At 42.0% G+C, this 27637-nt stretch overlaps 1 protein-coding gene across 41 annotated transcripts in view; it reads right to left on the bottom strand.

Annotated features, from left to right (window-relative positions):
* The window catches only part of EPB41L3 (erythrocyte membrane protein band 4.1 like 3), a 227621-nt gene that overhangs the window by 142069 nt on the left and 57915 nt on the right, over nucleotides 1–27637 (bottom strand). For 22 of the 41 annotated variants that reach the window (XM_072734943.1, XM_072734973.1, XM_072734944.1 and 19 more), the window contains exon 1: nucleotides 1073–1239. The exons of the other annotated variants lie outside the window; for them this stretch is intronic. The gene's annotated coding sequence lies outside the window, so the exon portion shown is untranslated. Of the gene's footprint in view, nucleotides 1–1072; nucleotides 1240–27637 lie in introns of those variants that run through there. 41 annotated transcript variants of the gene reach the window in all.

Raw genomic sequence — 27637 nt, 5'->3', positions numbered from 1 at the left:
CCTCCACGGTAATTAATACCACATGTTTTCTTTATCATTCTGTGTGTTCTCCGGCAATCTCCTTCCAACTTTAACCCTGGCTGCAACTGCAGGAGAAAACCCTGGAAAACTTCGGGCCCGGGGATCGGAAACCCCAAAGGCACGGCTGCTCGCCCAGCGCGGGACCCGTTACAATTTACGAGGTGACCACACCCACCGCATTGCAGAAGCCGTGAACTTGGCGGGGGCGGGCGGGGGCGGGGAGGGGAAGAAGCGGCGCGAGACGCGGCCCCAGGACGAGCCCCAGCCGCGGCCCCGGCCCCCTCCCGAGGCGGCGCCAGGTGAGCAGCGCCGCTGCCGCGGGGGCGCAGGCCGGGCCCAGGGGCGCCGCAGGTGCCGGGCCGCGAGCGCCGGCTGCGGGACGCGCCCTCCGCCCCCTCCGCCCCCTCCTCGTCCCCCCTGCGCCGCCGGGCTGCAGCCCCCGCCGCCGGCCCGGGCAGCAGACAAGTTACATAAAGCGGCCGGCCCGCGCCCGGGCTGGGATGCTTTGTGCCGGGCCCCCGGGGGCGCCCCGCGGCGCGCCGGCCCCCGCCCCCCGCCCCGGGCGGCGCCGCGGTGTCGCCCCGGCCCCCCGCCCGCCCCCGCGCAGCCCGCCTCGCCCTCGCCCCCGGCCCGGCCCCGGGGCAACTCAAAACATGGCGCCCCGAACGGGGGATGATCGGGGCGAACTGGCAGGGAAGGCAGGCGGGGACGGCGCCGGGGCAGGCCCCCAGGCCGGAGGCCGGCGCTCAGCCTCCGCGCGGCGGGCGGACACGTCCCCGGGCGCACACGTCCCCGGCGCGGCGCGGCGCGGCGCGGTGCGGTGCGGGCCCGCGGGGGTCCCGGCGGGCGGGCGGCGGGCTCCGGCTCGGGCTCCGGCTCGGGCTCCGGCTCCGGCTCCGGCTCGCGCGGCCGTGCGGCGCCGGGGCCACGCGTCAGCCGCGCACCGCGCGCGCCTCGCCCCCGGCCTCCCGCGGGCCGCCCGCGCCTCGCCCCCCGGAGACCCCCGCGGGGCCCCCTCGGATCCCCCCGCCCCGGCTGCCAGGAAAGTTACCTCGGCCGGGCGGGCAGCCCGCGCGCCGCGGCGTGGGGACGGGGCTCGGCCGGCGTCCTCGGGCGCTGCGCAGGAGGCTCGGGCGTGCGGAGGGAGCCGGCGCCGCGGGCTGCTCGCCGCCGCTCCCCGCTCCCGCTCCCCGCCCCCCGCCCCCCCGCAGGCGGCTCGGAGGCTCGGCGGCTCGGCGGAGCTGCGGCGGGGCCCACGCCCCGAGCCGGCGCAGAGGCAGAGGCAGAGGCAGCCGAGCCCGTCCTGCGGCCGCGGGGGGGGGGGGGGGGGGGCCGCGGCACTTCAGGACACTGGGGTTGTGACAGGCGTCTCCGTCCTGGCGCGGGGTCAGGCTTGGGGACACCGCCTGGAGACGGCGGCCCAGAGCGTCAGCCTGTGGTCTCCGCTCCGGGGGAGGACAGCCCGGGCTTCCCGACCCCCTCCCCAGGCCTCCCGACACCCCCTGCAACGGGGGGGGGGGGGTCCCTGGCCCTCAGGTGCATACCGTACTGGCTCAGGGACTGCAGTGTTTCCTCGCTTTTTTTTCTTTCTTTTTTTTAAAAATCTTTTTGAAAGAAGCCATTTCACATTGGCGTCTTGCACCGGGTGGGTGCCCAAGAAATGTTAATGGGGCACACCTGAATTAAAGGTCGAAGGGCGCGCTTTCCTGTCTTTCGGCAGCCCCCCCCCTTCCCACCATAAAGATCCAAAGTTACAGGTGGTCTCCCAAGCCTCCCTGTCTATCAGGAAGTAAGTCCTTCTTTATTGATCAGGCTTTCAGCCGAAATGGGGGGGGGGGGCTCACGCTCTGATGGACAGGTGAAAGAAATTATTCCAGGTCATCTCACAACCTAACTCTATAATCAAGTAACCAAGTCATATTTATTAAAATGTTTAAGGCCCGCTTTAAATATTCAGGGTCACCTTTTCAGGAGCTCACCCACTCACTTAAGGTGTGCTGGTAGATTCACAAAAATACTGCATTTTTGGGATCCCTGCTTGGCCTAGCAGTTTAGCACCTGCCTTTGGCCCCCGGGGGAGGGGGTGATCCTGGAAACCGGGGATAGATTCCTCCATCAGGCTCCCTGCGTGGAGCCTGCTTCTCCCTCTGCCTGTGTCTCTGCCTCTCTCCCTCTCTCTCTCTCTCTCTCATGAATAAATAAATAAAATATTTTTTTAAAAATGCTGCATTTTCTATTGGGTGCCAAAGTTGTGGTGCAGAATAAAAGCCTGTGGCACAGATGAGTAGGTTGGGACTGCCAGTAAAGGCCCTGGCTGGGGAGACCTGGTCTGCTTTTAAGACAGGGCATAGGCAGTAGAAAACGGGAGGGGCATTTTTCTGGTTGCATGGGAGAGAAGATAGGAAAATCATGGTTACTGTGGTGCTATGGAATTTATGAACCTGTATTCTGTAGAAGATGTGCATCTTTGGGAAATTTTAAGCAAGAAAATGTGGTTTAAGTTTTGTTGCGGGGGGGGGGAATCTGGTGATGTGGGGGAATGGATGGGCAAATAGAGGAGCAGATAGCAAGAGATCTTAGCATTGTTCCAAGTACTACAGGTAACAAGGACCTAAGCTGTCATGTGACAGATAATGGTGATAGTTCAAATACTAGAAGAAAAATCTGGGCATTGCCTGTATTTTCTATGAGGACCACAGGAGTATTACAGACATATCTACGCACATGACTTTTGTATTTATATGGCTATGTGGGAGGTGTACAAGATCTGTGAATGAAGAAAGCGGTTTTTTTCCTTGTTTGTGTGCACACTTAAACACTCTCCTTTAAAAGTGAACTTGAAAAAATTGTCTTGTTTACAACAAACATGAAGTTGGCATTCTCATTTCAGACACAGATGGCTTCATATTTTCATTCATTTTGTTGCCATATTTTTGCTATTTTTTTAATTGAAAGCAAACTCTTTTCTCCCTGATTCACGAATCTTAATCTTTCTGGTGATGGAAAAAAATTAAAAATGTTCAGATGTCTATTTTCTTGTGAGAAAATGTTAGAATACTAAATATTATTTTTTAGAAGTACGCCACTAATTATCTGAATATTCCATGAATTCAAAATCTGGAGTAAAACCAAACTGCTTCATAGTTTGTGTGTGTGTGTGTGTGTGTGTGTGTGTGTGTGTGTGTGTGATTTTTTTTTGCTTCATAGTTTAAATAGTAAATCTGGGGAGCAATCACTATGAAAATCTTTGGGCTTAACCAAAGCTCTCAGCTCTTCTTTTTTGATTTTCCTAGCACAGATATGGAGAAAAAGAAATGCCAAACAAAAACTCAGAAGCAGCACAGAGCTCTACCAGTAACCTGCCCGCATCTCTGTAATAAATCCTTTTCATTCTATTTGATTAATACCATGCAGGAGCACCTCAGAGTCCTCTCTGTCTCCCCACAGTGCCTCACTGAGTACACTGCAAGCCAAGCACTGAACATTTTTTGCTAAATAAATGAATGGATGTCAACTAATTAAGTTTGTCACTATATTTGAGAGTTGAGTTTCCTCCTGTATAAAATAAGAAATTATTTCCAAAATTCCTTATGCTTCAAATATGCTAGGGGTCTATAAAATAAACACATTATCACATCTCAATACCTACTGAGTAAAAGCAATAATGAAAAATCCTTTTAACTCTTATCAGGAAATTAAATTATGAGCTTTTCTACATGGAAAAGAGAAGGAAAGTAACAAAATTAAGTACAAGGCAAGATGATGATCCCATCATAGTTAGATTTGCTTTCTTTCATAAAGGCTGACTTCTCCCTGCATTCCCCTCACTACCAAAAATGAAGCCACCTAAGGCCCCAGAGAATTCTTTATTCTTAGCAGTATGAAATCCCTTCTGGTGCTTTTTTCAGTAAGTTACAGAAAAGTAATCCTTGGTTCGGGGGAATGCTTTTCACACAGTACTAGAGTTAGTGAGATTTGTTTGTTGTTGTTGTTGTATTTTAAGATCTTATTTATTTATTCATGAGAGACACAGGCAGAGGGAGAAGCAGGCTTCATGCAGGGATGCAGGGAACCCAATGTGGGACTCGATCCCGGGTCTCCAGGATCACGCCCTGGGCTGAAGGCTCAGTGCTAAACCGCTGAGCCACCAGGGCTGCCCAGTTAGTGAGATTTGTGCTGAGAACTCAGTTCATCAGATTTCTAGTTTACTATATCTACATGGCAAATACTGAAATAATCCATGAAGTATGGGGAAGGATTCCATGACTCCAGCCTAAGTCTCAGGATGTCCATTCTGGTTTCAACCATGGTACTAAGGCTTACCCTACAATACTAATCTTATTTATGGGCTTCCTGAAATATTCTGTTGTATATAAAATATATTACTGAAGGCCAACAAGCCATCTAGAACTCTAGCCATAGTACAGAGAAAAGAGGCATAGCTAACTTCTGGTAAGATAATGCATGTGTGGAACTTCATCCCAAACCATAGAGACAGGATTGTCCCCCAAACCTCCACCTAACCCCAAGTGTCCACAGCACACTGACTCACTGATACTGGTACTCTGTTATCTTAGAGCGGTATAACTCCAACCTGATAGCCAAGGCAAAAGCAGAATTTGCAGATTGTATCACAGCCATATTGTCAGCTTCATCGCCAAGCTCCAGAAAGAAATGGTAGAGTATCCGTCCAATGAATACATCGGAACCTTGCCCTCCAGCATGAAGACTGGAAGAATATGGAAGTCTATCCAAACCCTAAAAGGCCTGCAGCACTCATCTGCCCTCTTTGGCAATCTCAGACTACTGTCACATAAAGCATTGTGATATTTTAAACATTTCCATATTCTCCAGTACTTTAAATTGACTGTTTTTCAGCCTAAGATGCCTTAGTGAGATGTTAACATCACTTGCAGTTAACTAGTAGAGGCATATTGTATGCTCAGGATAATGTCAGGCACCTCAATTGCATATCAAGTCCTTGAAATCAGGAAATCGTTACCAGGGACCATAAATAAGAGAAATATGGTGATGAATGCCTAATTCAAAAGCAACAAGCTTATTCTTATGAGATAAAAATGTTTAAGAGTTTCTAGGGTTTGAGAATACTGTCAACTTTATAGCTCATTAAGGCTTCCAGATGCTGTCTTCATTCAGGGTTTGTATACATCATTTCAGGGGTCTGTACACATGCAGAGCACAGATGCAAAACGAAGTAAAAAACCACCAATAATTATAAATGCAGCATAAAATGTACAAAAATATGTACACATGAGAGGCAGCAAGTTTAGACATTCCTACATTCATTTAATAAAATCATTCCTATCCATCAGAACTTCATACTTGCTTCCTTTCTCTCTCTGTTAAGCTCTTGTAAAAATACTGGTCATAAATGTGGGGCCAATACATATTGTATAAATTTCACTGTATTCAAATATACACTTAATGGGTTTTTTAACTTTTTCCATTTCAAGTAAATTTTTAGAAATCTCAGCACTTTTATTTTTTAAAAGATTTTATTTATTTGAGAGATATTGACAGAGAGACAGAGAGGGATCACGAGTGGGGGGGAAGGGTAGAGGGAGAAGTAGATGCCCCTGGCCCACCCTCCTCACCCCCCAAAGCAGGAAGCCCGATGCGGCACTGGATCCCAGGACTCTGGGATCGTGACCCGAGCTAAAGGCAGACGCTTAACCTACTGAGCCACCCAGGCACCCAGAAATCTCAGCACTTTTAAACAGAATAGTTTTGACAACAACAAAAAAAGTCATTCCAATCAGTTCTTTATAAAATTTAAATGTTCTCTTCTTCCCCTGAGTAAAAATTAAAATCCATTAAGACTTTTATATTTGGTCAGTTTATTTACAATGGCAAAATACAAATAATGGAAGTCGGTAATCTATAAAATTACCAAATTCAACTCCCAAACTATTCACCATCTGAGACCACAGTGATATCTCAAACATGATCAGTATTGGGTTATACTGGGACACTTAACATTTCAATCACTTTCCCCCAAAAGATATAAAATAAATGCCAGCAAGCCTCTCAAGTCTCCTATAAAATTGTAAATAATCCTAACCAGCTATTATATTTTGTTCTAACAGCAATCAACAAGAATTAGCTGAAGAGAAAAAAAAGAATTAGCTGAAGAAGTAAAATCCAGGTAATCAGACACATTCAGATGCCTGGTTTATTAACTTGTTAACTCTGTCTCCAGGTTTTTGTTCCCCTCTTCAAGCAAACATGCCATAGTTAACTTTATGAACTAAGAAATGTACAGCTGTAACTACACTCCCCCCAAAAAAGTCAGCTTTGCTTCTTAATCTGATTTCTGCTTTCCAGCACTTTCTTTTCCCTCTTTCCAATTACATCACTATACTTGCATACTTCAACAGTACAACCGGCAAATGTGATTCCACTCTAGCTTGCAGCTTCCAGAATGTTCTGGGAATCAATGAAAATATCATCTAGAATATCTGTCTCTTTAAATGAATCTGGCAATTAATAAGTCAAAGCCATTTTTTAAAAAGCTTCCTTTATTGACTCTTTCCTGTCCAAGATGTTTATCAGGAACTTAGAACATGCAAGGTGGGCTTATCTACAGATGATACAAATCTGAGAAGGATGCCACAGTTTCTCAATCCAGGTTGTTTGCAAAAAAGCTTAAATTTTATACTTCCATGTCAATAATAATCTTGGAAAGTGATAAAAGTATTCACAGCAATTATATCAGAATCACTCAGAGTGCTTGTTAATACAACCCATTCTTGGTCCAGCCCTAGACTAAGCAAATCAGAACCCCTGGGGTCCAGGGAGCAGGCACTTTTAACAAGGTCCCCAGGACCTAGGAGACCAGTATACAATAATCCTACAGGTGACAGAGTTAATGTTGTACTCAGACAGATGTTTCCTAGAAGTTGGAACAGAGACAAGTGGTGGGAGGTTAGCCTCATTCGGCCATATAGGTGAGCAGAACTATAGGGAGTCGACACTACAAGTCAGCCCACATTATGCAAGAAGAGTTATTGCTTGGATCCTGTCGTATGCATCAATTTGCAACAGCAGTTCATTAGCAGTAAGTATAGTAATAAATAACAATGAAAGATTGTTCTGTACCCAATTCCAGCAATAATTGGATTAGATGCCCATTTACTGAAGATTGTAGTAAAACTACGACTCTGACCTTAATTTCCAAGTGCACAAAACATCTTTACAAAGTTGCCAAGGGATGTCTCATTAAAATAGGAAATGGAGAACTAATTGCTGGCAGTTTTGGTTAAGTGTGAGATTTGACGATCTCAAACCCTGCACATAGAGACTTTAATTATTAATATCTTTTGGTAAAACATACATATGCAAAGAGACACCCCTTGCACTGATTAGTGAAAACTAATGAACAAAATTAAATAAAGAAATTGACCAGAGGCTGTATCTTTCTACACTTAGACACAATATGAGGAATTTTGTTTCAGAAAAAGGGTACCATTAATCCCAGTCAATTAATGATAATTTTATTATAAGGTCTTATATTTTTCATATGGATTTGTATGGTTCTTTTAATTTTATAATTGATGAGATCTATTAGCACGAAAAATGTTATTCTAGCATTAGGTCTACATATATTTATAAGTAGCAAGACAACTTGGGGGCATCAGAAATATTTTCTTTTGTTAAAAGAATGTTAAAGAATGTGATTTCAGCTCAATAAAAGGACTGATATTGTAATATGGACCAGGTTGTTTTATGGGCAGTAGGCTCTCTACCTAGAATGCTTAAAGAGATACCATAATGCCAGTATGGTCCCAGAGGAGAGTCCTCTATCAGGTGGGCACTTATGCAACATCATATTTAAAGTTGCATCCAACTCTGAGATCAAATTGCTTTCCAAGGGTTTGCTACTCAGGAACCAGGAATTGTCCACAATTCTTCACTGTTGAGGTAGAAACTCAAGCATTGACTTCATTAAGATACAGTGATAGATGTATATTTACATATTATGTTAGAGCCTACAAAATTTCTTCATTACAGGTTGAGATTGATTTGTCACTGGCTTAGTGCTGTTTCTCCATAAAATATGATGACAATATCTACCACCTGTTCCCCTCCCACGTGTTTTCCCTGGACTATCAATCAAATCTACTCGTCCAACCCTTACTCATCAGACCTTTCTTATCTCTGAGCCAGGTTTTACTGAGTTGGCCTTAGGAGGCTGAGGTGTTGAGTCAAGGTATAACCACTCTATTTTTAAGCCTTTTCCTAATTTTTTTTCCAGGTGTTCCAATGCCCATTCCCAAATTATTCCACTATTCAACAAAAACAAGCAGGCATATACCTACCGTATTACATATATGCTCATGAATGCCATTAGGGCTCAACGAACAGAGTACTAGATGATACCTTAAAATCTTTATGTGGCCTTGGGCAAACTTCAGCCTTTCTTGTTATCAATATCTATTGAGATATTCCTTCCATTTTCTGTTTTATTAGAATAATGTGATTGTTCTCAACCATGGCATTACTTAAGGGAACACTTGAAAGACAGAACTTAAGGTGAGTATCATGCCTGGGTGATAGATATATATGGGCTTATTATTATAATTTTCTTTACTCTGTGTACATTTGACATTTTACATCAAACATCAAAATATAATTTTAAAATATTGATCCTTGAGATCTACCCCAACCCAATTAGATCACAGCCTTTAGAAAGTGAGGCCCAGGTATCAGTATTTTATAACCTTTTCCAAGTGGTTTTTATGTGTAGGTAGAGTGGAAGAACAGGAGTACAAATCACAAAACTGAACATTAATAATTCCTTAAAAGCAAGATGCCAAAAAGTAAATGTTAATAGCATGAATATAAATTCTTAATAAAAATTAACCAATTAATAGATTTTGACTACCTAGTTATATCCTTAAAAAAAATTACCTCAAGTATTTGATATCAGCCATTGGATTCAACATGCACATACCCTCTATCCTTTATAAAGCTAGCTGGTTTCTGAACACACGTTTGGTTTCCTGGGCAGTGCCCACCATCATCAGATTTGTTGGTACTCACACACTTTAGGGGGAACCTCTTAGTGTAGCTGGATGCCCACTTCCTGGTAATGTGTCAATAAAGTGATGGCATATTTAACAACAGGCATAAAGAACTTGTAACACACTAAATATCATGACTAGGTTTTCAACAACTCTTCAAACACTCCAAAGAAAAAAATATCATCATGGTTTTATTCCAAGTTCTTGTGTGAAATAGAGAAAATACACATAAGCATGCATGTTTCTCTCCGGTGATAAGTAGAAGGTTCCAGCATGTACTTTTTGATGAAACAGATAAACATACTTGAAAACATTGGAGAGGTCTATAGGGAATCATGTCTAAAAAATATAATCTTAATGTTTTATGAATAGGAGCCAGCGATTTTCCATAGGGGTATTCATTTTTAAGTGCTTCCATAGGGGTATTCCATTGGGATACTCTATCATGGGGCCCAGCCCAGGGGTCATTATTTATACTCAGAGTCAAAATGTATCGATCATTTGCTTTGTGTGAGGAGCTGTTTTATGAGTTTTTGTTCTATGAGGCTACCTCATTTCACCATCACAAGAACTTTGTGAGATAGATTCTATCTATGATCATCACTATTTTACAGAATGGGGAAATGAGGCAGAAGCAGGTTCACCAATGTGTCCAAGTGACATGATGGCTGGTAGAGCCAGGATGGTCTGGGGTGATGTGACTCCTCAGCTGGACATGGAAGGTCTCTCACTAGAGAGCCAAATACACACACATATGTATTTGGTTAAATTTCATGAAATCGCCAGTATTCAGTTGTTTTTTTGGCTTTCAAGAATGGTAATTTTACAGTACAATAGTGCACACCAATGAGGAAACACTGCATCAGCTATGAATGCAGAGGCACTGAGTTAGGAAATGACTTTCTACTACAATGGGCATTTTAGAGAGCTAAAACGTCTCTAAGAATACTAAGATAGGGGGACACCTGGGTGGCTCAGTTAAGCCTCTGCCTTCAGCTCAAGTCACAATCCCAAGGTCCTGGGCTAGAGCTCCTGCTCAGTGGAGAGCCTACTTCTCCTTCTCCCTCTGGTACTCCCTCTGTGCGCATGTGCTCTCTCTCTCTCTCTCTCTCTCTCAAATAAATAAAAATCTTTTTTTAATTTATTATTTATGATAGTCACAGAGAGAGAGAGAGAGAGAGAGAGAGAGAGAGAGAGAGGCAGAGACACAGGCAGAGGGAGAAGCAGGCTCCATGCACCGGGAGCCCGACGTGGGACTCGATCCAGGGTCTTCAGGATTGCGCCCTGGGCTAAAGGCAGGCGCCAAACCGCTGCGCCACCCAGGGATCCCAATAAAAATCTTTAAAAAAAGAATACTAAAGAAAAATACTAAGGTCATTAATAGTTTAAGAAGCTCCTAAAAGAACTTAAGGCAAATGCTAATCAAATGATCATTATTATTAATTTTTATTTAATACACTATGTGCCACACATTTTTAAGTGCTTCATGTATGTATTTTCTCTTTTTCCTCACATCTTATGAGGCAGGAACTCATGATCTGTATCTTAGGATAAAACTGAGGCCATTGAGCAGCCAGTAACTAGTCCCTGGTCACACACCTGGGACCAGTCAATTTTACTCTGCAACCTGTGCTTTTAACCATGGTGCTAGGTTGTTCCTACAGAATTCCAGATGTTCAGTTGGAATTTCCTCTACAGGAAAGGAAATATTACGTTTAAAAAGTGGCAGCATGAGTGGAATCCTTATATAAATATGTATCTATTTTACTACGAAAAGCATTCCACTACTATTTACAGTTTGAGAAGAAGACCAAAGGGGAATGCTCCAATCTGTTGGTAAATCCTACGTGCCCTACTTTCAAAATATATCCACAATCTGACCAGTTCTCTTCACAACCGCCTCTAGCACTCTGGTGTAAGCCATCACCATCCCCCACCTGGTTCCCACAACAGCTTCATCACATTTCTCTCTTCTGCCCCCATGGGTCCTTTCTAGTCATTCTCCAAACAGGTATTGTGATCCTAGTAGAACTGGCCAGATCACATCAGTCAAATATGTTCAAAGCCCCCAAAGGCCTCCAGACCTGCATCATCAGGCCTCATGCCATATGACCTCACCATTCGGGCACATTTCCCAGCCATACTCCCTGAGTCACTCACTCTGGGCTTGCAGGTCCTCAGATAAGCCAGGCTTCTCTCATGCTAACATCCTCATCCCCTTCATATCTGCTTACGTGTACCTTCTCAAAGGGGTCTACCCTGATAACCTGATTAAACCTGTGACCGGGCTACCCCAGCACTCCTACCCCGTCACTTGTTTCCCCTTTTCACCTACTATACCTGTCAATTCTTTATTTATCATGTTTATGGTCTGTCTTCTGCCTTTCAGCTTAGGTCCCACAAAGACAGGGGTTCTGGGCTCCTATTCACTGGTGACCCAGCTACCTAGAATAGTGCCTGGCAGAGGGAAGGCACTCGTTGTACATTTGCTGGACGAAAGAATGAAGAAAACAGCAGGGTTTATAAAATGTGAGACTCTGAGGGAGGAGAGAGATTAGAGGAATCAAAAATACAGAATTGAGGAGTTAGGTGCCCAGGATTGGGATGAGACACCAGAAGGAAGAGATTTGGAAGGAAGACATTATAAGAACGGTGGGCCGATGATACACAACGATGCTGTACACTGTTCTATGCAGTATACCTCCTCCACACCCACTGGTGGAACTGATTTGGGCAAAATCCCCCAACCACCTGAAAGGACACCCCATCCTCACCCCTGAACCAACACAGATGACATCAGCTGGGTGCATCTCCCACCACATCCTCAAAGATGAAAAAATGGTAAAGCCACCCCTCCCAAAATGCCACTGGGTCATTTCTTAACATCAGGGTGGATTTAACCAGCACTCATCTTCTCAGGACCAAAGAAAATATGACAGGATCCAAGCAGGACCCTCTTTATTCATCTGCACAAACAATGAAATTGACCACTGTGGCAGAAAATGTCAGATCAACCGAAGCAGAAGTGTCCAAGCTAATATTTTTCATATCAATGGTTGCCGTGGTGATACTTACAAAGATTTAGCAACAATCAGGCAGTGAATACTTTTAAGAGGCGCCTGGAGGAAAAGAAGTTGCAACGTACCCTCTGTCTTCACAAATCACGCTCATCCCACTTGTGCTCAATAAATGGCTCACTTCTTTTCATTACACTTGGCATACCCATGAAAGATGAGTTTTTGATTCTGTAATTTCAAGCTTGAAGCCAGTACTGTATTTTTCCATTTGGTCTGCCTTAAGGTTTTATTCTGTGATTCATGGTGCCTTTCCAGGGTCACTAGGCCATTCCCTCATCTGCCAAAAATGTCTCCTCATCCTCTTCCTCTGCCAGAGCACCCAAGTACTAAACCCTTTCCATCCCCTGGAAGGAATATCTCTGTATTACTGTTGCCAACTTTACGCAGTGGCCATAATTTAAACAAATTTTAGGAGATGGAATATCTTAACCATCCCCTCCACCCCCCACTGCTAGATTGCAAGCTCTATGAGGGCAGCGAGTATCTCTTACTCGTATTTTAATGTTCCAGAATGAGTAGCATGGCACATTAATCCTTAGAAAAGAAAAGAAAAGAAAAGAAAAGAAAAGAAAAGAAAAGAAAAGAAAAGAAAAGAAAAGAAAAGTAAAACTTCCTAGTACTAGATACTGGAGAACTTAGTGAATGACACCACCAATCCTCAGTCATAGAAGTTAGAAACCCTGGTCTCTTCCTGGGGTACCTCCCTCTCCTTCAACCCCTTTATTAGATCTATTACCAACTCCTTCATCTTACATTAATTTCCTGGATCTGTCCACACGGCTCCCTCCTTTCCCTCCATTCTATAACAAACTCCTATCAGATCTCTTACTTACTTACTTATTAATTATGAGAGAGAGAGAGAAAGAGAGAGAGAGAGAGAGGCAGAGACACAGGCAGAGGGAGAAGCAGGCTCCGTGCAGGGAGCCCGATGTGGGACTCCAGGATCAGGCCCTGGGCTGAAGGTGGTGCTAAACCGCTGAGCCACCCAGGCATCGCTCCTATCAGAACTCTTATCCAGCTTCCCCTGCCCCACCTCTCTCCTCCTGCCCTGGACTCAGGACCTGTGTAAACTCTCAGCGATGTAAAATGCTGTGGCCCCCTGCTTAGCACATTCCCTTCTCACCGTTCCCAGGGCAAGGACACCACCTTCTAATGCAGCTTCAAGGTCCCCAAGTTCTCTCCAGGATCCTAAACCATACCCCTTCCCCCTGCATTGGGCAGACTGGTCTCCTTTCCATTCCCTAACTACGTCCCCTGTCCTCAATAGGCCCTCCGTTTCCCAGCAGCACCACCACTGCCACTCCATACTGTGCCTATGTGCTTACTGGATGAACCCGACTCCCTTCATGAGATTGAGGACAAGGGTTGCTTCTGCTCACCAGTGTGTCCCCAGATAGCACACTGACTGGCACGTAGGGGACACTCAGTGAACATCTGTGAAAAATAAACATCTGTGGACTGTCATTATAGGAAATAGTATGATCTATAACTCTTAGGTGTCTGCTTGTACACGTGGTAGTGAGGGGCTCTCTACTTCTGCTGGACACAAAGGAAAAAGTAATGCATTGACCCCAAATCAACAAGGCTTTTCTGATCTTGGACACTTAAGTAAGGTTCACAAAGGCATCCAAATATTGATCTGGATCATTTGTGAACGGGGACTCAGGAAAAACAAAAACCTTGTCATTTTTCTAGCGGTGTGGCTAGAGCAGGAACATCTGACAGCAGAAGTGCTGTCAGCAGAGGAGGGGGAATGACCCAGCTGTCCCTCGGACCAGAGCATCAGCATCTGTACTTCACTACTGAGTCCCATTTGCTCTCTGGATGACAGTGATGAATCTTGTTAGAGAAATCGAAAGGCAGAAATATGAGACATTTAGACATCAGACATCAGGGTTGGGCCGAGGGAAAGCGAAGCCCAACTGGGAGTCTCTTTGTTGGCCCATAGCCCCACATGGGGGACAGAAGATAGGTCTGGAGTCAGCCTGCTGGCTCTTGGGTACGCCAGCACCCTCACCTTGGCTTGGGCCACGTGGCTTCATTTCCATTTATCTGCTTTCTCATCCCTAAACTGAATGACTAAATCTGCTTCAAGGACTATTGAGAGGATTAAACGAAATAATTGATTTAAAAAGCACTTAGTGAGCGTAAGTGTCATAGGAGGCTGTTGCAGTTATGAGAGCAGCTCACCAATAATACTGGCGGCTGCAGCAGGGCCCTGAGGCCTCCTCCTTCCATCTCACCTCAGGGGACTCCAGGATGCCTAAGCTGAGCAGGGGTGCCCTTGGAGAGCCAGCCGGTTCACCAAAGTGAAGGAGGTAGGAGGGTGGGTGCGGGGTGAACTTCCAAACATGGTTCACAGATGAGCTTGGAAAGAAACAGCCAGGAGCCCGTAAGAGCTAATCTGCTGGAGCTGCTGACTTGGTTACCCTGCTTGCTGGAGAGGGGGCAAGTACAAGAAATTGCATCTGCTCCAAGGTAACAGACCTCATATATTGTTTTTTTAAAGATTTTATTGATTTATTCATGAGAAATACACAGAGGCAGAGACACAGGCAGAGAGAGGAAGGAGCAGGCTCCCTGCAGGGAGCCAGATGCGGGACTTGATCCCAGGACCCCAGGATCATGACCTGAGCCAAAGGCAGATGCTCAACCATTGAACCATCCAGGAATCCCGACCTCATATTTTTAAATAAAAAAACTTCTATATGACCATGTGGCCTAGTCCTCATATGTTGTTTTTTCTTTCCAATCTTGTAGCCATTGCTAGAAGCAATTTTAAGGCACTTATATGAGAAGTTCTTTGAAGAGCATATGCCTCATTATTTGGGAATCACTTCAAAAACTGCAAGTACTCATGTTGTTGAGGATGTATTGGATATTTTTGAAGGAAACAAAATGATTCGGCACAGGCCAATGAAGAAGGGGGGGTCTACTGGAGTCAGAGTCATCGGATGTCAAAAACAAACCAAAACAAACCAAAACGATTCCCTGAGTTTTAACTATAAACACACTCAACAGAATTCTTAGAATAGTTTCATGTGCTAATTTGGAAGGAAAATCAAAAAAGACTTCCAAATAGATCTTGAGCAACAGAACCATATCCACCCACAAAAATAACTATCATTTATTGAGTGCTTACTATCTGCCATGCTTTCTTCAGTACTTGACACACATTCTATCATTCTAGATTCAAAACACGCTTAAGTCTATTATACCCATGTCACAGATGAGAGGTTAGGTAACTGCCCTTGGTCATAACCAGGTGAACAACAGAACTGTATTCATCTACAGAGAGGATTTTACTTGAATATCTCTCCTCTCCAAAAAGTCAGCATTCCTTTGAATACACTCTGATATATTTGGATTTTTAAAAAATTTATCAAATAATACTCAAGCTTCTTTTAATCGACACGAAAACAGAACACTGCAACAGATACAGCAACCTGGGGCCTACACCACTAGGAACAGGGTTTTGCAAATGTACAAAAATTCCCAATGCCCAAGGAATCATTATGAGACCCTTTCAAATAGGAAGCAGAAATGAGCCTAATAAGAACCTGGAAATGAGCAACAGATAATGGCATTCATATCCGGATACCATTATGCTTACGTAGAGAACTTAAGCTGGTAATACATAAAACAATTATGCATTATATTTAATTCTATAAAAACTGCCCAGCATAGGTGTTTAAGAGCTCAGTTAAAACCTGGTTCTGGAATCACAGGCTGTGTAGTACGTTATCATTCAGGGCCTCAGTTTCTTGGTTGCAGAGTGGGGATAATCACATCACCCTCTTCGTGGGATCACACAAGAATCAAATAAATATGTTAAGCTATTCTAGTTGTGCCCAGCATATAGTAGGCACATTATAAATGTTAGCTCTTACTATTAATATGTATGTAAAAATACATTAATTTTCTAAGGATCATTATGTGGGAGAGTGCACAACAGGACAAACATTTGTATTCTACAAGTGTTACTTAGTCTTTGACAGTGGTGCTTTAATTCAATTAGACTACATCAGGTAGGAGTTTTTGGAGCTTTAGGAGGATTTTCCTTGCCAACATTAATTAAATGATAGTTGCTAAAGTGGAAAGTTTCCAGGATCATTTCTGTATAATCCCTCAAAAAAGAATAATTTGGCATATACTCCTTATGAAGATGAATAAACACTTTTTTTTCCTGTAGAGAACTTTGTGATCTTCAAAATATTTGCCTACAGTTTTATTTTTATGATGCTGAGGCAGCCACAGTCTAAATTCACAGTTCAACAGAAGAGATGACAATGTTTTCTACCATGGAATATTCTCATATCATTAAATCTGGACTTATTAACAGCCCTATTTATAAACTATGGAGAGGGAAATTTTCCCTGGTTTCCTAATTTAGGATGCTGATTTTACGCAAAATGAGAGAGACAAACTTATGGGTACCCTGGAGTATGTACCAACAATAGGAAGCCTTTGCTTTGGCCCCCAGAGTCCTGCCTTTGCCCCTATCTTAAAATGAGAATTAAGTCAGAGAATGTTACACTGGGGCTTTTTGTAAATCCTGAGCTAACTCAACAGCCACCAGAGGTAGGACCCCGAAGGCAGAACTTCATAGCACCAATGCAAAAAAAAAAAAGGCAATTTGGTATAATTAACATACTACAGTTTATCCAGACATTAAATGTATTGTGGATGAAATAGGCTTTTGTCCAATTACCTGGGAAGCCAACCACTAAAGTTGTCTTTCCGTGGGAAGATGTCTGCTGAGTTCCAAATAATCAATCTGGAAAGGAACTTATGGATGTAACTGTTTATAAATTCATGGTTATTTGGTTTAATTTGAAACCTTGCAGTTCATGCCAATCATGCAGCATTTACTTGGTTACCTCTCCGGAAAACCTATGAAGACTAAATAGAATTATTGACGGTTTTATTCCTATCTCAGATTCTTTAGATGTGACTAAATAAAATATTTTTCATCTACCACATAAGTGACAGCTTTTCTAGTTAGACCAAAGAAAATTCATTACACCACACCTACATTATGACAATGGTTATTATATATATAATTTTGCTTTTGTGCACTTTAAAGCATAACTATGTTATTTAGCCTAACTTTACATCATTCTTTCTTTTCCTCTTATTTTAATCTTTAGCTCAAACACTATGATACCATCCCAATGTGAAAATGTTTGTACTTCCATTGACCTTCCCCAAAATGCTTCTCTCTACAAATCCTCCCAGAATCTGTGCACTGGTTTAGGTTTCTCTGGAACTCTGAGTTACAGAGATGCTGAAAGTAATCTAAGGTGTTTGTATAAATGGGTGATATAAAAATGGAAATAGCACAAGAGCTGATTAAAGCTAAGTTTAAAATTAGATGGGTTCCCTTGATTAATGGCATAGCAACAGTGATGAGTGATAGGTAGAGAACATCCCAATTCACACTAATCTAGATTCCAGAGCTCTGAGAGTGAAGAATTCTCATCCCTACCTTAAAATTTAATTTTTCAGAAAAAGCTCCCCCAGGAAACATTGAGAAAAACCAAACAATTCTGGCAGCATGATCTACCTGATAAGAGTAACTCTGTAATTTTAACTTTTTCAAACTTAATTCACTCTGGAGGAAGAGACAGCCAGTTACTAAACTAACTCAAAGCCTCAGGTAAAATACAAGTTCATCTAAATGGAGGAATTAAGCACACAGATCCTAAAAGTTCTAGAGAACACTGCAGGATGCCCTGCTGCACCATTCCAAAAATCTACATTTGTTCGGGTACACTGATCAGGAAAAGGAACATTTGCACATTTACTGAAAGGAAATTAAATGGCAGGCGTTGTTATGTGACTTGAATGTTACATTCCATACTTTACATAGTAATTCCCAAGACTATATTGGGGGAAAAGAAAACAAAGTTCTTACTATCTTCTGTGGTTTTCTTATGGCCATAGCAGGCAAATCCTTCATAAGAAGGGCCAGGCTTCTGAAAGGTTAGTGGTAGACTGAATGAGATGTGCAATGAGAAGTTTTGTCTTTCAAATATGATACTTAGTTGTAAATAACTTTTAAAAAACTTGTTTCATTTGGCTAGGCTGGAGCATCCTGTAGTGCCATAAATCAAGAAAGCACGAAAGAGAAGGGAAGGGCATGTAGAAAGATCACAGGAGCCAATCTGAAAGAGCTTCCAATGGCCACGGCTGAAACAATTTGGGCGAAAAATTAAATAAGGATTGTATTGGATTATAACCAAAAGAATAAAGTAAATATCCATGGGACTGTACTGCTGTAAATAAATGACTGGATAAATAAATAAAAGGAGGAAAAGTAACAACTGTGCTTTACAGAAGAATTCCAACTAATGATGATGAATGAAGGAAAGAGAAAACTCACCATTACAAAACCACAGGAATAGCTTCTACAGCCAAGAGTCCTGGAGAATGTTCAAGTTAGTGGGTGAAAGTTGAAGTCGCATAGTTTCAAAATATCTCCCCCCAAATGTTTCTTAATTACAAAAAAAAAAGAAAGAAAGAAAGAAAAAGTTAAGCCAGCAGAGAAACCCAGCAGAAACCACCTTAACCAAGTGAAGAAAGTTAACATCATCAATAACAAGTCACATAGCTGTGAGCACGCTTGGAGAGGGCACATAACCTACACGGATCCTCCCCAAAAACGAATAACCTCAATCCAATAATAGGGAAACAGGGGACAAGCCCAAATCAGAGGACATTCTACACAACACCTGACACATTACTTTTTAAAATTGTCAGCGCCATGAACACAAAATTAGAAGACACTAAGGAGATCCCAGCAAATCAACTAACATGCAAGAGGGATCTCAGAATGGATCTTAGAACAAAAAAAGGACATTGGTGGAAAAATTGCTGAATATAAACTAAGTCTGTAGTTTATAGGATTGTGCCACTGTCAATTTCTTCAGTTTTGATCATTGTCTTACGTCTATGTAAGTTGTTAATGTGAGGAGTAGCTGGGTGGGGGCTATACTCTCCATTATTACAACTCCTCTGTTCAGTCGTAAAGCATCTCAAAATAAAAAAAAACTAAATAAGTGACTGAAAAATTGTTTAGCTGCTTGATCTGTATCCAAACTGAGTTGTATCTAGAAGGACGAACAGAAGTTAAATGATGAAAATGAGGCCGGCTTCATCTTCCTAACCAGTATGGTGATCTGTAATAGGTGTTCTTAAGTTCATTGACTTGCTAATCCTCCTTGTGTGTCTAGAAATCTTACATTCCTTTCTAGGAGGAGAATAGAAAGGCCTGCACCTCACAGAGCAGGAATCAGACTGCTTGCACAACCCTCAAGCACTGAAAGATGAAAAGAGGCATCACTAAATCAATAGAGAATCAGGAAATTTTAGAGGCCACTGTGCCCCTTTACTGATCAATGACTCCCTGACCCTTTAAAGCCCTCTTGGCGAGGCAGAACCAGAGAGTTGCCTTTCGGATAAGAGTCAGCCTTGCCCCCAGGTGGCCAGGCTCCTGAATAGAGCTCATATTCCTTTCCAGTCAATAGGCATCTCTTGAATATTGGACTTTCCAGTGACAGGCAGCTGAATTTAGGATTCAGTAACAAAAATGAGGAACACAACCAATTTAGACAGAAGAAGGATGAATCGTATAACCTGGTTCCATTTCTCACTCAACCAATCATGAGCTGTGTGACCTTGGGCAAGTTACTCAGTTTCTCTAAAGCTCAGTTTCTTTATCAATAAGTAAGGGACAAGGCAGGATACCTACGTCATGGAGTTAGAGGGAATGACTAAGTGAAATAAAACATAGGAGGAGAGTAACACGCCTGGCCTATTATATGAACCCAGTCAGTGTTAACCGTACTGACAGTGATGATGGAAACAACACTAGAAATGATGATGATGAACACACTGGCCACTTACACAAATCTTCTTCCTCCATAAACCCACAGAAATCATCAAAGCTCTGGCCTACGTACCACCAATTTGGATTGGAGACCTCCAGATACCTTCCTGGCCCTGTTCCTACCCAGTTCTGTTCAAAGGTTTATTGAGCACTCATTATATGACTCAGTACTTTCATTAGGGTAGCAAAAACAGATAAAAGAGATCTGGTCTCTGGCTTTGGAAGGAAAAATAGACTGTTGCTTGTCTAATGGGAGAACAGACATGAATAAATCAATTCATTTAATACAGGGAATGTTCTGCTGGAGATAGGCCAAGGTAATACTACAAGACCACCTAACACAGCCTGAGCTGAGTGTTTCTGGATGAAAGGGAGTTTACACAGCAAAGAAGGATGAGATGAGGATGGGGAAGGGAGGGTTGGGGAAGAATGAGATAAGGATTACAGGCAGAAGGAACAATTGAATTAGAAAAGGCAAAGGATCCTTGAAATAGCCAGGAGTATGGGGAACTGTGCTAAAAGAGAAGATGGGAAAAAATTGAATAGAGGCAAGTAAGGCATAAGTCATTAATGACTATGTATATCAAGGTAAGTCCTTGAATTTTAACCTGTGGGTGATGGTTTGTAGTGAGGGGAGCAAGATGGTTAGATTTGTATTTTAGAGCGATTGTTCTGATGATATTTGGGAGAAAGGATTAAAGAGATAGAGGGTAGATTATATCAGGGCTGCCAAATGGAAGAGTTTTGCTATCCTTTAAACAAGAAACAATAACTACTGATACAAATAAGTCAATTATTATTCTGAAATTATTAGCAGGGCACTAATAGTGGGGTTGAAAAAATATGAGAGGGATTTAGAAATATACAGAAAAAACCCTGGCAGAACTTAATGTCCCATTTCCTGACACATTTCCCACTCAATGCACAAAGTTTGACTGAGTTGACTCGCTATGAAAGGAAGGGTCTGTAATGGATCTAGATTTCTAGCTTAGGTAACTGAGTAGTGGTGCCTATCAAGGAGACAGGTGGCAAGGAAATATGTTGTGAGGGAAAACAAGAAAGAGTGATAGAGAAATGATAGATTCTGTTGTGTACATGTTGACTCTGGTGTAGGGGGCAATTTAGTTCATATTTCTAAGAATTAGTTTTTTTTTTATATTTGCTTGAATAATTGCTTGAAGCTCAGGGGAGACTGGAATTATAGAGAAGTTAAGACCACAGTCTGTAGAAAATCCCCATCCAGAGGCAACATGGATAAAAATAAGGACTTGGACCAAAGATGGAGCTATTGGTTAGGGTTGGGTACAGAGAGGGTTGCCAAGAGGAAAACCGGAAAGGAATTGTCAGGGAGAAAGCCTGGGTAGAGCTAGCCAAATCATCCAGAAAACAAGACTGAGAAGAGTCTGCTAGACTGAGAATATAACCATCACAATTAGCCTTGCCAGAGCAATTTCAGTTGAGTTTGGGGGATAAATAAGTCAATTAATTGAGAGGTAAAAAAAATGCAGACATTGAGATATCAATAAACATAGCCAATGATAATAATAACTAACTTATTGCCATCTTGCAGGGGGAAATAGGGCTCTGTATCTTGCATGTATTTTTTGAAAGAGATTTTGTTTATGTATTCATGAGAGCCAGAGAGAGAGAGAAAGAGAGGCAGAGACACAGGCAGAGGGAGAAGCAGGCTCCGCACAAGAAGCCTGATGTGGGACTCTGTCTGGGACCCCAGGATCATGCCCTGAGCTGAAGGCAGATGCTCAACCACTGAGCCACCCAGGCGTCCCTGTATCTTGCATGTATTAATTCATCTACTTCTCTCAGGAACTCTGTAATGTAGCTACTATTATTACTGCCATTTTAGAGATGAGGGAATAGATGGGGGAAGGAGAGAGACAAAATGCTAGCAAGAAATGGATAAGGGAAAAGCTTTTGCTAACAAAGGAAGAAATAGGCTTGATTATGATCATACTTAAAGGGGAAAAAGTCATAGGAAAGGGGAGGTTGGAATGTGGAACAGATGGTGGGTCTCTGGGCAAAGTTCTGGAAGGGTGGGATTGTGAACACCAGTGAACTATGAAGGACCTCATGTTCAGAAATGAGAAGGAAGGACAGGAAGATGAGTTTAGTTACAAATCAGTTTGGGGCACCTGGGTTTCTCAGTCAACTCTTCATTTCAGCTCAGGTCATGATCTCAGGTTTGTGAGATCCAGCCCCGAGTGGGCTCCATGCTGGACATGCAACCTGCTTAAGATTCTCTCTCTTCCTCTGATATATATATGTATATATACATAACAATAAGTTTGGAAGTAATGGGTCAGAAAGTGGAGATAGCCCACTTTTATCACCTCAGTTTTGCATCTAAGTTCCCAAGGAAATAAAAATTCTCCTCCTTTCTCTAGCTGCTTTACCCCTACTGAATTTCCTGCCACTGGTGGCACCCCAACCCCCTGCAGCCACCCACAGCCTCTATCAAGGCTTGTGTAATAAGGGAAGAGGGGAGAGATCAGACAGTGTGGGGTGGGACACAAACATCAGAACTCTACCTAATGGGGCTTTTTCCCCCCAAATAATGGTGACATCTATAGGGCAACTATGATAATCTGAACTTTTCCCTTAAACAAACAATCACATAGCAAAATATTCATTTTCTGCAATAATGGTCTTTAAACTAGAATATGGATACCTCTGGGAGCACACAATTTTTCTTAAGGTATATATGCTGGCATTAGTTTTAAGGGACTCAATTTGCAACTTCTAGATCCTAAAACTGATCTGCCCGAGAAAGCAACAGCCATCTGAGGTTCTCCTTTCTTACTTCTCATTTAGCAACTCCTTCCTCCCATTAGACAGTGCAAAGGCAAACCAGCCCCCAGGCCCCATCTCCACAGTGCATTTTCCCAGGAGAGCAATCCTTTGCAGAGGAAAAAAAGGGGGGGCGGGGAATACTAAAAGATGCACAAAGGAAATTTCTTCAGTGATTGGAATTGCTTTGGTAACTGATTAACAACTATTCTGCAACTCAGGTAAATTCTAGTTTTTTCCTTTCAATCAAATTATTGAAGACAGAATGAAATAGCTATTACATTAGTTCCAAGAATTGGGGGATATTTGCCATAGTACGGAACTTCTTCCATTTGCATCCACTTCTGTACCTAAATAATTTTTCCTGTGATTATCTAAGAAATTAGATAGGAAGAAAGAAAAGAAAGAAAGAAAGAAAGAAAAGTTGGAGGGGGGAAGGAAGATGGGGAGGAAGGAAGGAGGATGTTACTGAGTCATGTCTCATTTTAGCAATACATAATATTTACCCACAAATTCAAGAACTAATGGGAAAAAATGCTCCCTTTGTCTTACTAAGAGGTTAATTTCCAGTAACAGATTACTTTTTATGTTTAGTATTTATCATAGTTTGTAAAATGTGTTGTTTACACTTGTGTTTACTGGTAATAATTATACTGATCACTTAGTCCAAAAAATAGATGTGAGACTTAGAACATTATGGCCACATAAAATGAAAAATGAAGCTCAAATTTCAATTTACGCACCCATTTTATTTCAGAGAATTTTGATAGGTAATCAATAAAATATTTCGAAGCATGAAAATAATACATTAGGGTAGGATTCTGTGCAGGAAGTAGAATGGAAATAAAAGTTTAAGGAGGAAAAGAAATGATGCAAAATATCTGTAAAAGAAAAGTTTGTTCCTGTACTTGTGAAATAGATGATGATGAACACCCAATTGCTGTGGTATTTAAAAGGAACATATAAAAAAGTGATGTTTTTATTTGATTATAAAAAAGCACAATATATGCATGATATCTGAAATTATATCTGAAACCATTTAAATTCAAGATAAATATTTTAGATGTGAGCTTGAAAATGTGTAAGGGATACATAGTTTACATAGTTCTCAAACTTTTTAAGAAATGGTACAGAAGCCTCGTAAAAAATCTAAAAAAAAAAAAAAAGAAAGAAAAAGAAATGGTACAGAAGCAAAAAGCTCAAGGACCATTCGTCCTTAATGGAGTACCATCCCATCCAAACCCAAGAGCTTCCCTTTTCTCTCCACTCTGGCTTCTACCAAGTCCTCTGAATAGTTTTAAAAAAAATCAGGTACGAGGAAAGAAAAGCTTTGTTGACATATCAAAGAAGGTTTCGAAACATTAAACGTGAAATATGGATCCAGATTTCCCAGGAGTAAGGCCACATTTGCTAGCTGCCCCCATACTCAAGCCTTGATTAAATGCACAACATCTGTGGGTGATACAGATTGTCAACAGGAGAGACTAACGAAGTTGCAAACTTTCCCCAAGGCATCTTCCAGCAGTATATATTCAAATCGTTCCCACGCTCCACAATGGGAGAAGCATGTTAAATATTTTATTCTTGGGGCACCTGGGTGGCTGAGTCGGTTATGTGTCTGCCTTTGGCTCAGGTCATAATTCCAGGGTCCGGGGATCCGGGATCGAGCCCTGAGTTGGGCTCTCTGCTCATTAGGGAGTCTGCTTCTCCCTCTCCCTCTGTGCTCATGCTGTCTCTCACAAATAAATAATCATTAAACATTTCGCTCTTAAAGTCCATATTTTCACCCCTGAATCCCAAATTAAGAAGTTGTTACTGAATATGTTGCGTGCTAAACACATCTTATCAGATTCTTCCAAGAGCCCTGGCATTAGCCCCAACAGGCTTTGGACTTAAGGAATTCTCTAAGAAACTCAAACTGAAAAATTAGGAAAGGATATCAAAATTTCCAGTTATTAAAACTTGAAGAACTGTGTAGAAGATTAAGTTCAGTGCTGGCTTATGGAATCTCCTAAGGCACATTTCCATAAATACAGTTTTACAAAATGTATCTTGATTATAATCTGTAGATTTGATTGGGCAACATTTCCTTTCAAAAAGACTGCATAGCATTTTGGAACAATTTTCAGTAATCTGGGATGGGAATACTCAAAACGCGTCCTGCAGATATAGAAGCACGCCAGAGGAAGAAATAATGCCACGGAACAGTGACAGCAGGCTCAGTTAGGGTAAGCAGAACATGTTAGTTAGATGGTTGCATCTTAAAGAGGTGGTGGCTGCCTCCAGATATTTTTAGCAAGTATTGGCAATTACCGAGTAAAGTTAACCCAACACTTAATACCAATCACTCACCTTTTAATTTGGAATTACTGTCACTGCTGTGTGCATGACCAAAACAGCAATTAAGAACCAGCAGGGCTCGTGAACAATTAGATTAAAATGTTGCTGAAGTGTAATATATAAATGAGTCCTCAGATCGGGGATAGTCCCATTGTGAATGAGCAGCCCACCTTAAGGGTGAGAAGGGAAGCATGCTTTTGGCCTCTTTAGGGGCAAATGGGTTTTCTAGACAATTCACACCTTGGTGATTAACTTAGAGAAGTCTATTTCTCTTACATAAAGGTGGAAACATTTCTTCTCTTTTCTGTATGTTTCCCAAGAGCAGATGGCTAAATTTCAATGCCTCTGAATGGGGGATGTTTATCTGGTGTCCCTAGTTGAAATTCCTAATACATTTCCCCATGGCAACATCTCATAAATCATATGTCTAATTAAATTGCTGCATTTCTCTTTAAAAAAAAAAAAGATTTTATTTGTTTATTTGAGAAAGAAAGAGCAAGCACCAGAGGAAGAGGGCGAAGCAGGCACCCTGCAAGGAGCCGGATGCAGGGTTTGATCCCAGGACCCCTGGATCAAGACCTAAGCCAAAGGCAGGCACTTAACCGACTGAGCTACTCAAGTGCCCCAAATTGCTACATTTCTATAAAAAACTGAACTACACAGAAATCTCAGGTTTTTGTTAACTTTACACGAGCTTCGTTTAGAGCTGAAGATGTACCCCTTCAAAACTTAGAGTCAGTGCTGTTTTCTTAATGTTATTTACAATTCAAACTTTCTAAAATGCACAGATTAGTTGTTATGGGATGGTTATCATAATTCTTATAGGAAGGTAGAAAACAGTGCAAGACATCTAATGGTAGAAGGAGCTTAGTACGTTGTTGTGTTTTGAGCTGTCTCAAGTTTTCTATGTCTACCTCTGCATTCAGGTTGTCAGCAATCGCTTCTGAATTTTGTCCCTGTTCCTCCTTATATCATCCTTTCTCACTCTTCAAACCAAATAGCAAGATCTTTTAAAATTATATTTTTTAAAAAAGAGTGCATGGTATTCTTGTATGTGGCTGTAGATTCATTTTACTGTTCCTCTAAGAATACGCTCTCATACAAGGACTCTGCAACATCTATTTTGACCATTCAGTGGCCTTTTCTCATATTCTGGAATCTGGCATTTTGGAGAAGAGAACCATGAAATGATCTGGATAGCAAAGGTGCCGCCTTTCAATACTTCAAGAGCATTACGAGTAGGTTTACAGTGGCCAGTGTGGGTATGGAACTACCATTTATAATATTTTTAACATGAACAAATGTATTTAAAATCTAAATAAGTGGCTCACCAGTTTCTAGAATACAGCTCATTCTTATGTTGGGAACTTTTTTCACTCACACAGGTTTTATTGCTCCACTGTTGCCTGGCAACAGAGATGCGGCGAGAGATGTCAGAGGTTAAGGAGCAGACTAGAGTTATTATGGAAAGCGAGCCTTATCAGCATTTTCCATCTAACTTTGTAATCCTTGAAATAAAATAGGTTTCATTGTATTGAATAGTCTGTATTTTGTTTCTCATCAAATGCAAGTTTTTTAGAGACTCTTCTTTCTGAATATAAGTCCAGTACCAGGGAGAATTTTAATATGTACACTGCTTTATAATGGGCTTCTCTATCACGCTAGCACACTCTAAAGGTTAAAGTGAAGATTTTCTGGCATTCTGAAGTCATGTACTGGGCAGAAAGTGCTCATGGACATGTTTAGAAGCATTCCAAGATGTATCAGAAATACACATTGGCTCTACACTTCCTGACTTTGAACCACTAGTTAATGTTGAATAAAATTCCGTTTTCAACTAGCCTGCTTATTAAAAAAAATTACTCTTTAGAGAAAAGAATGCAAAATGTTCTATAGGTTTGTTTGTCTCTATTCTGAAATGAGAAGGAACGTGATCAAAATTTAAGCATCTCTGGGATTTATTTCTTTCAGTCAGTTGTGTACCAAATGCTAGGCCCCCTAAGGATTCGTAGCTCATGGATAGTTAATTACATTTCAGCCTGATGCATTTTAAGATTTCTTTTCCAGTCGGCATAACACATATGCCTTTAATGATATTTCATTTCTAGGCAATGTAGTTGTTCCATGACTCCTAACCCCAATTTTTAATTTCCCCAAATTACTGTTATGCAGGTAAGGTAACCTGAATTAGAATCACAATCTATGTAGGTTTGAAGTGGATCCAGAATTATTTCTGGAGGAAGATCTTTATCCCTGCCAGTGGGTTGTCCCTCATCTCTGAGCAAAGCCACCGTGGCCATCCATTCAGGGACGCATCCTGAATTTCATTAGAGAAAATGAACTCCTTCCTTGATGGAGTCCCAAATACTTTGTCCACACTGCACTCTCTGTTTTAGTCAGAGATTACAAACCAAAGGTCTATGTTGAATAATTCTTATGAAAAGCCCCGTGGGGAGAAA

Source organism: Vulpes vulpes, chromosome 13, assembly GCF_048418805.1.
Source record: "Vulpes vulpes isolate BD-2025 chromosome 13, VulVul3, whole genome shotgun sequence".
Classification (NCBI taxonomy): domain Eukaryota; kingdom Metazoa; phylum Chordata; class Mammalia; order Carnivora; family Canidae; genus Vulpes; species Vulpes vulpes.
The sequence above is the reverse complement of the archived record's forward strand: the minus strand, read 5'-3'. Positions and strand labels throughout refer to the sequence as shown.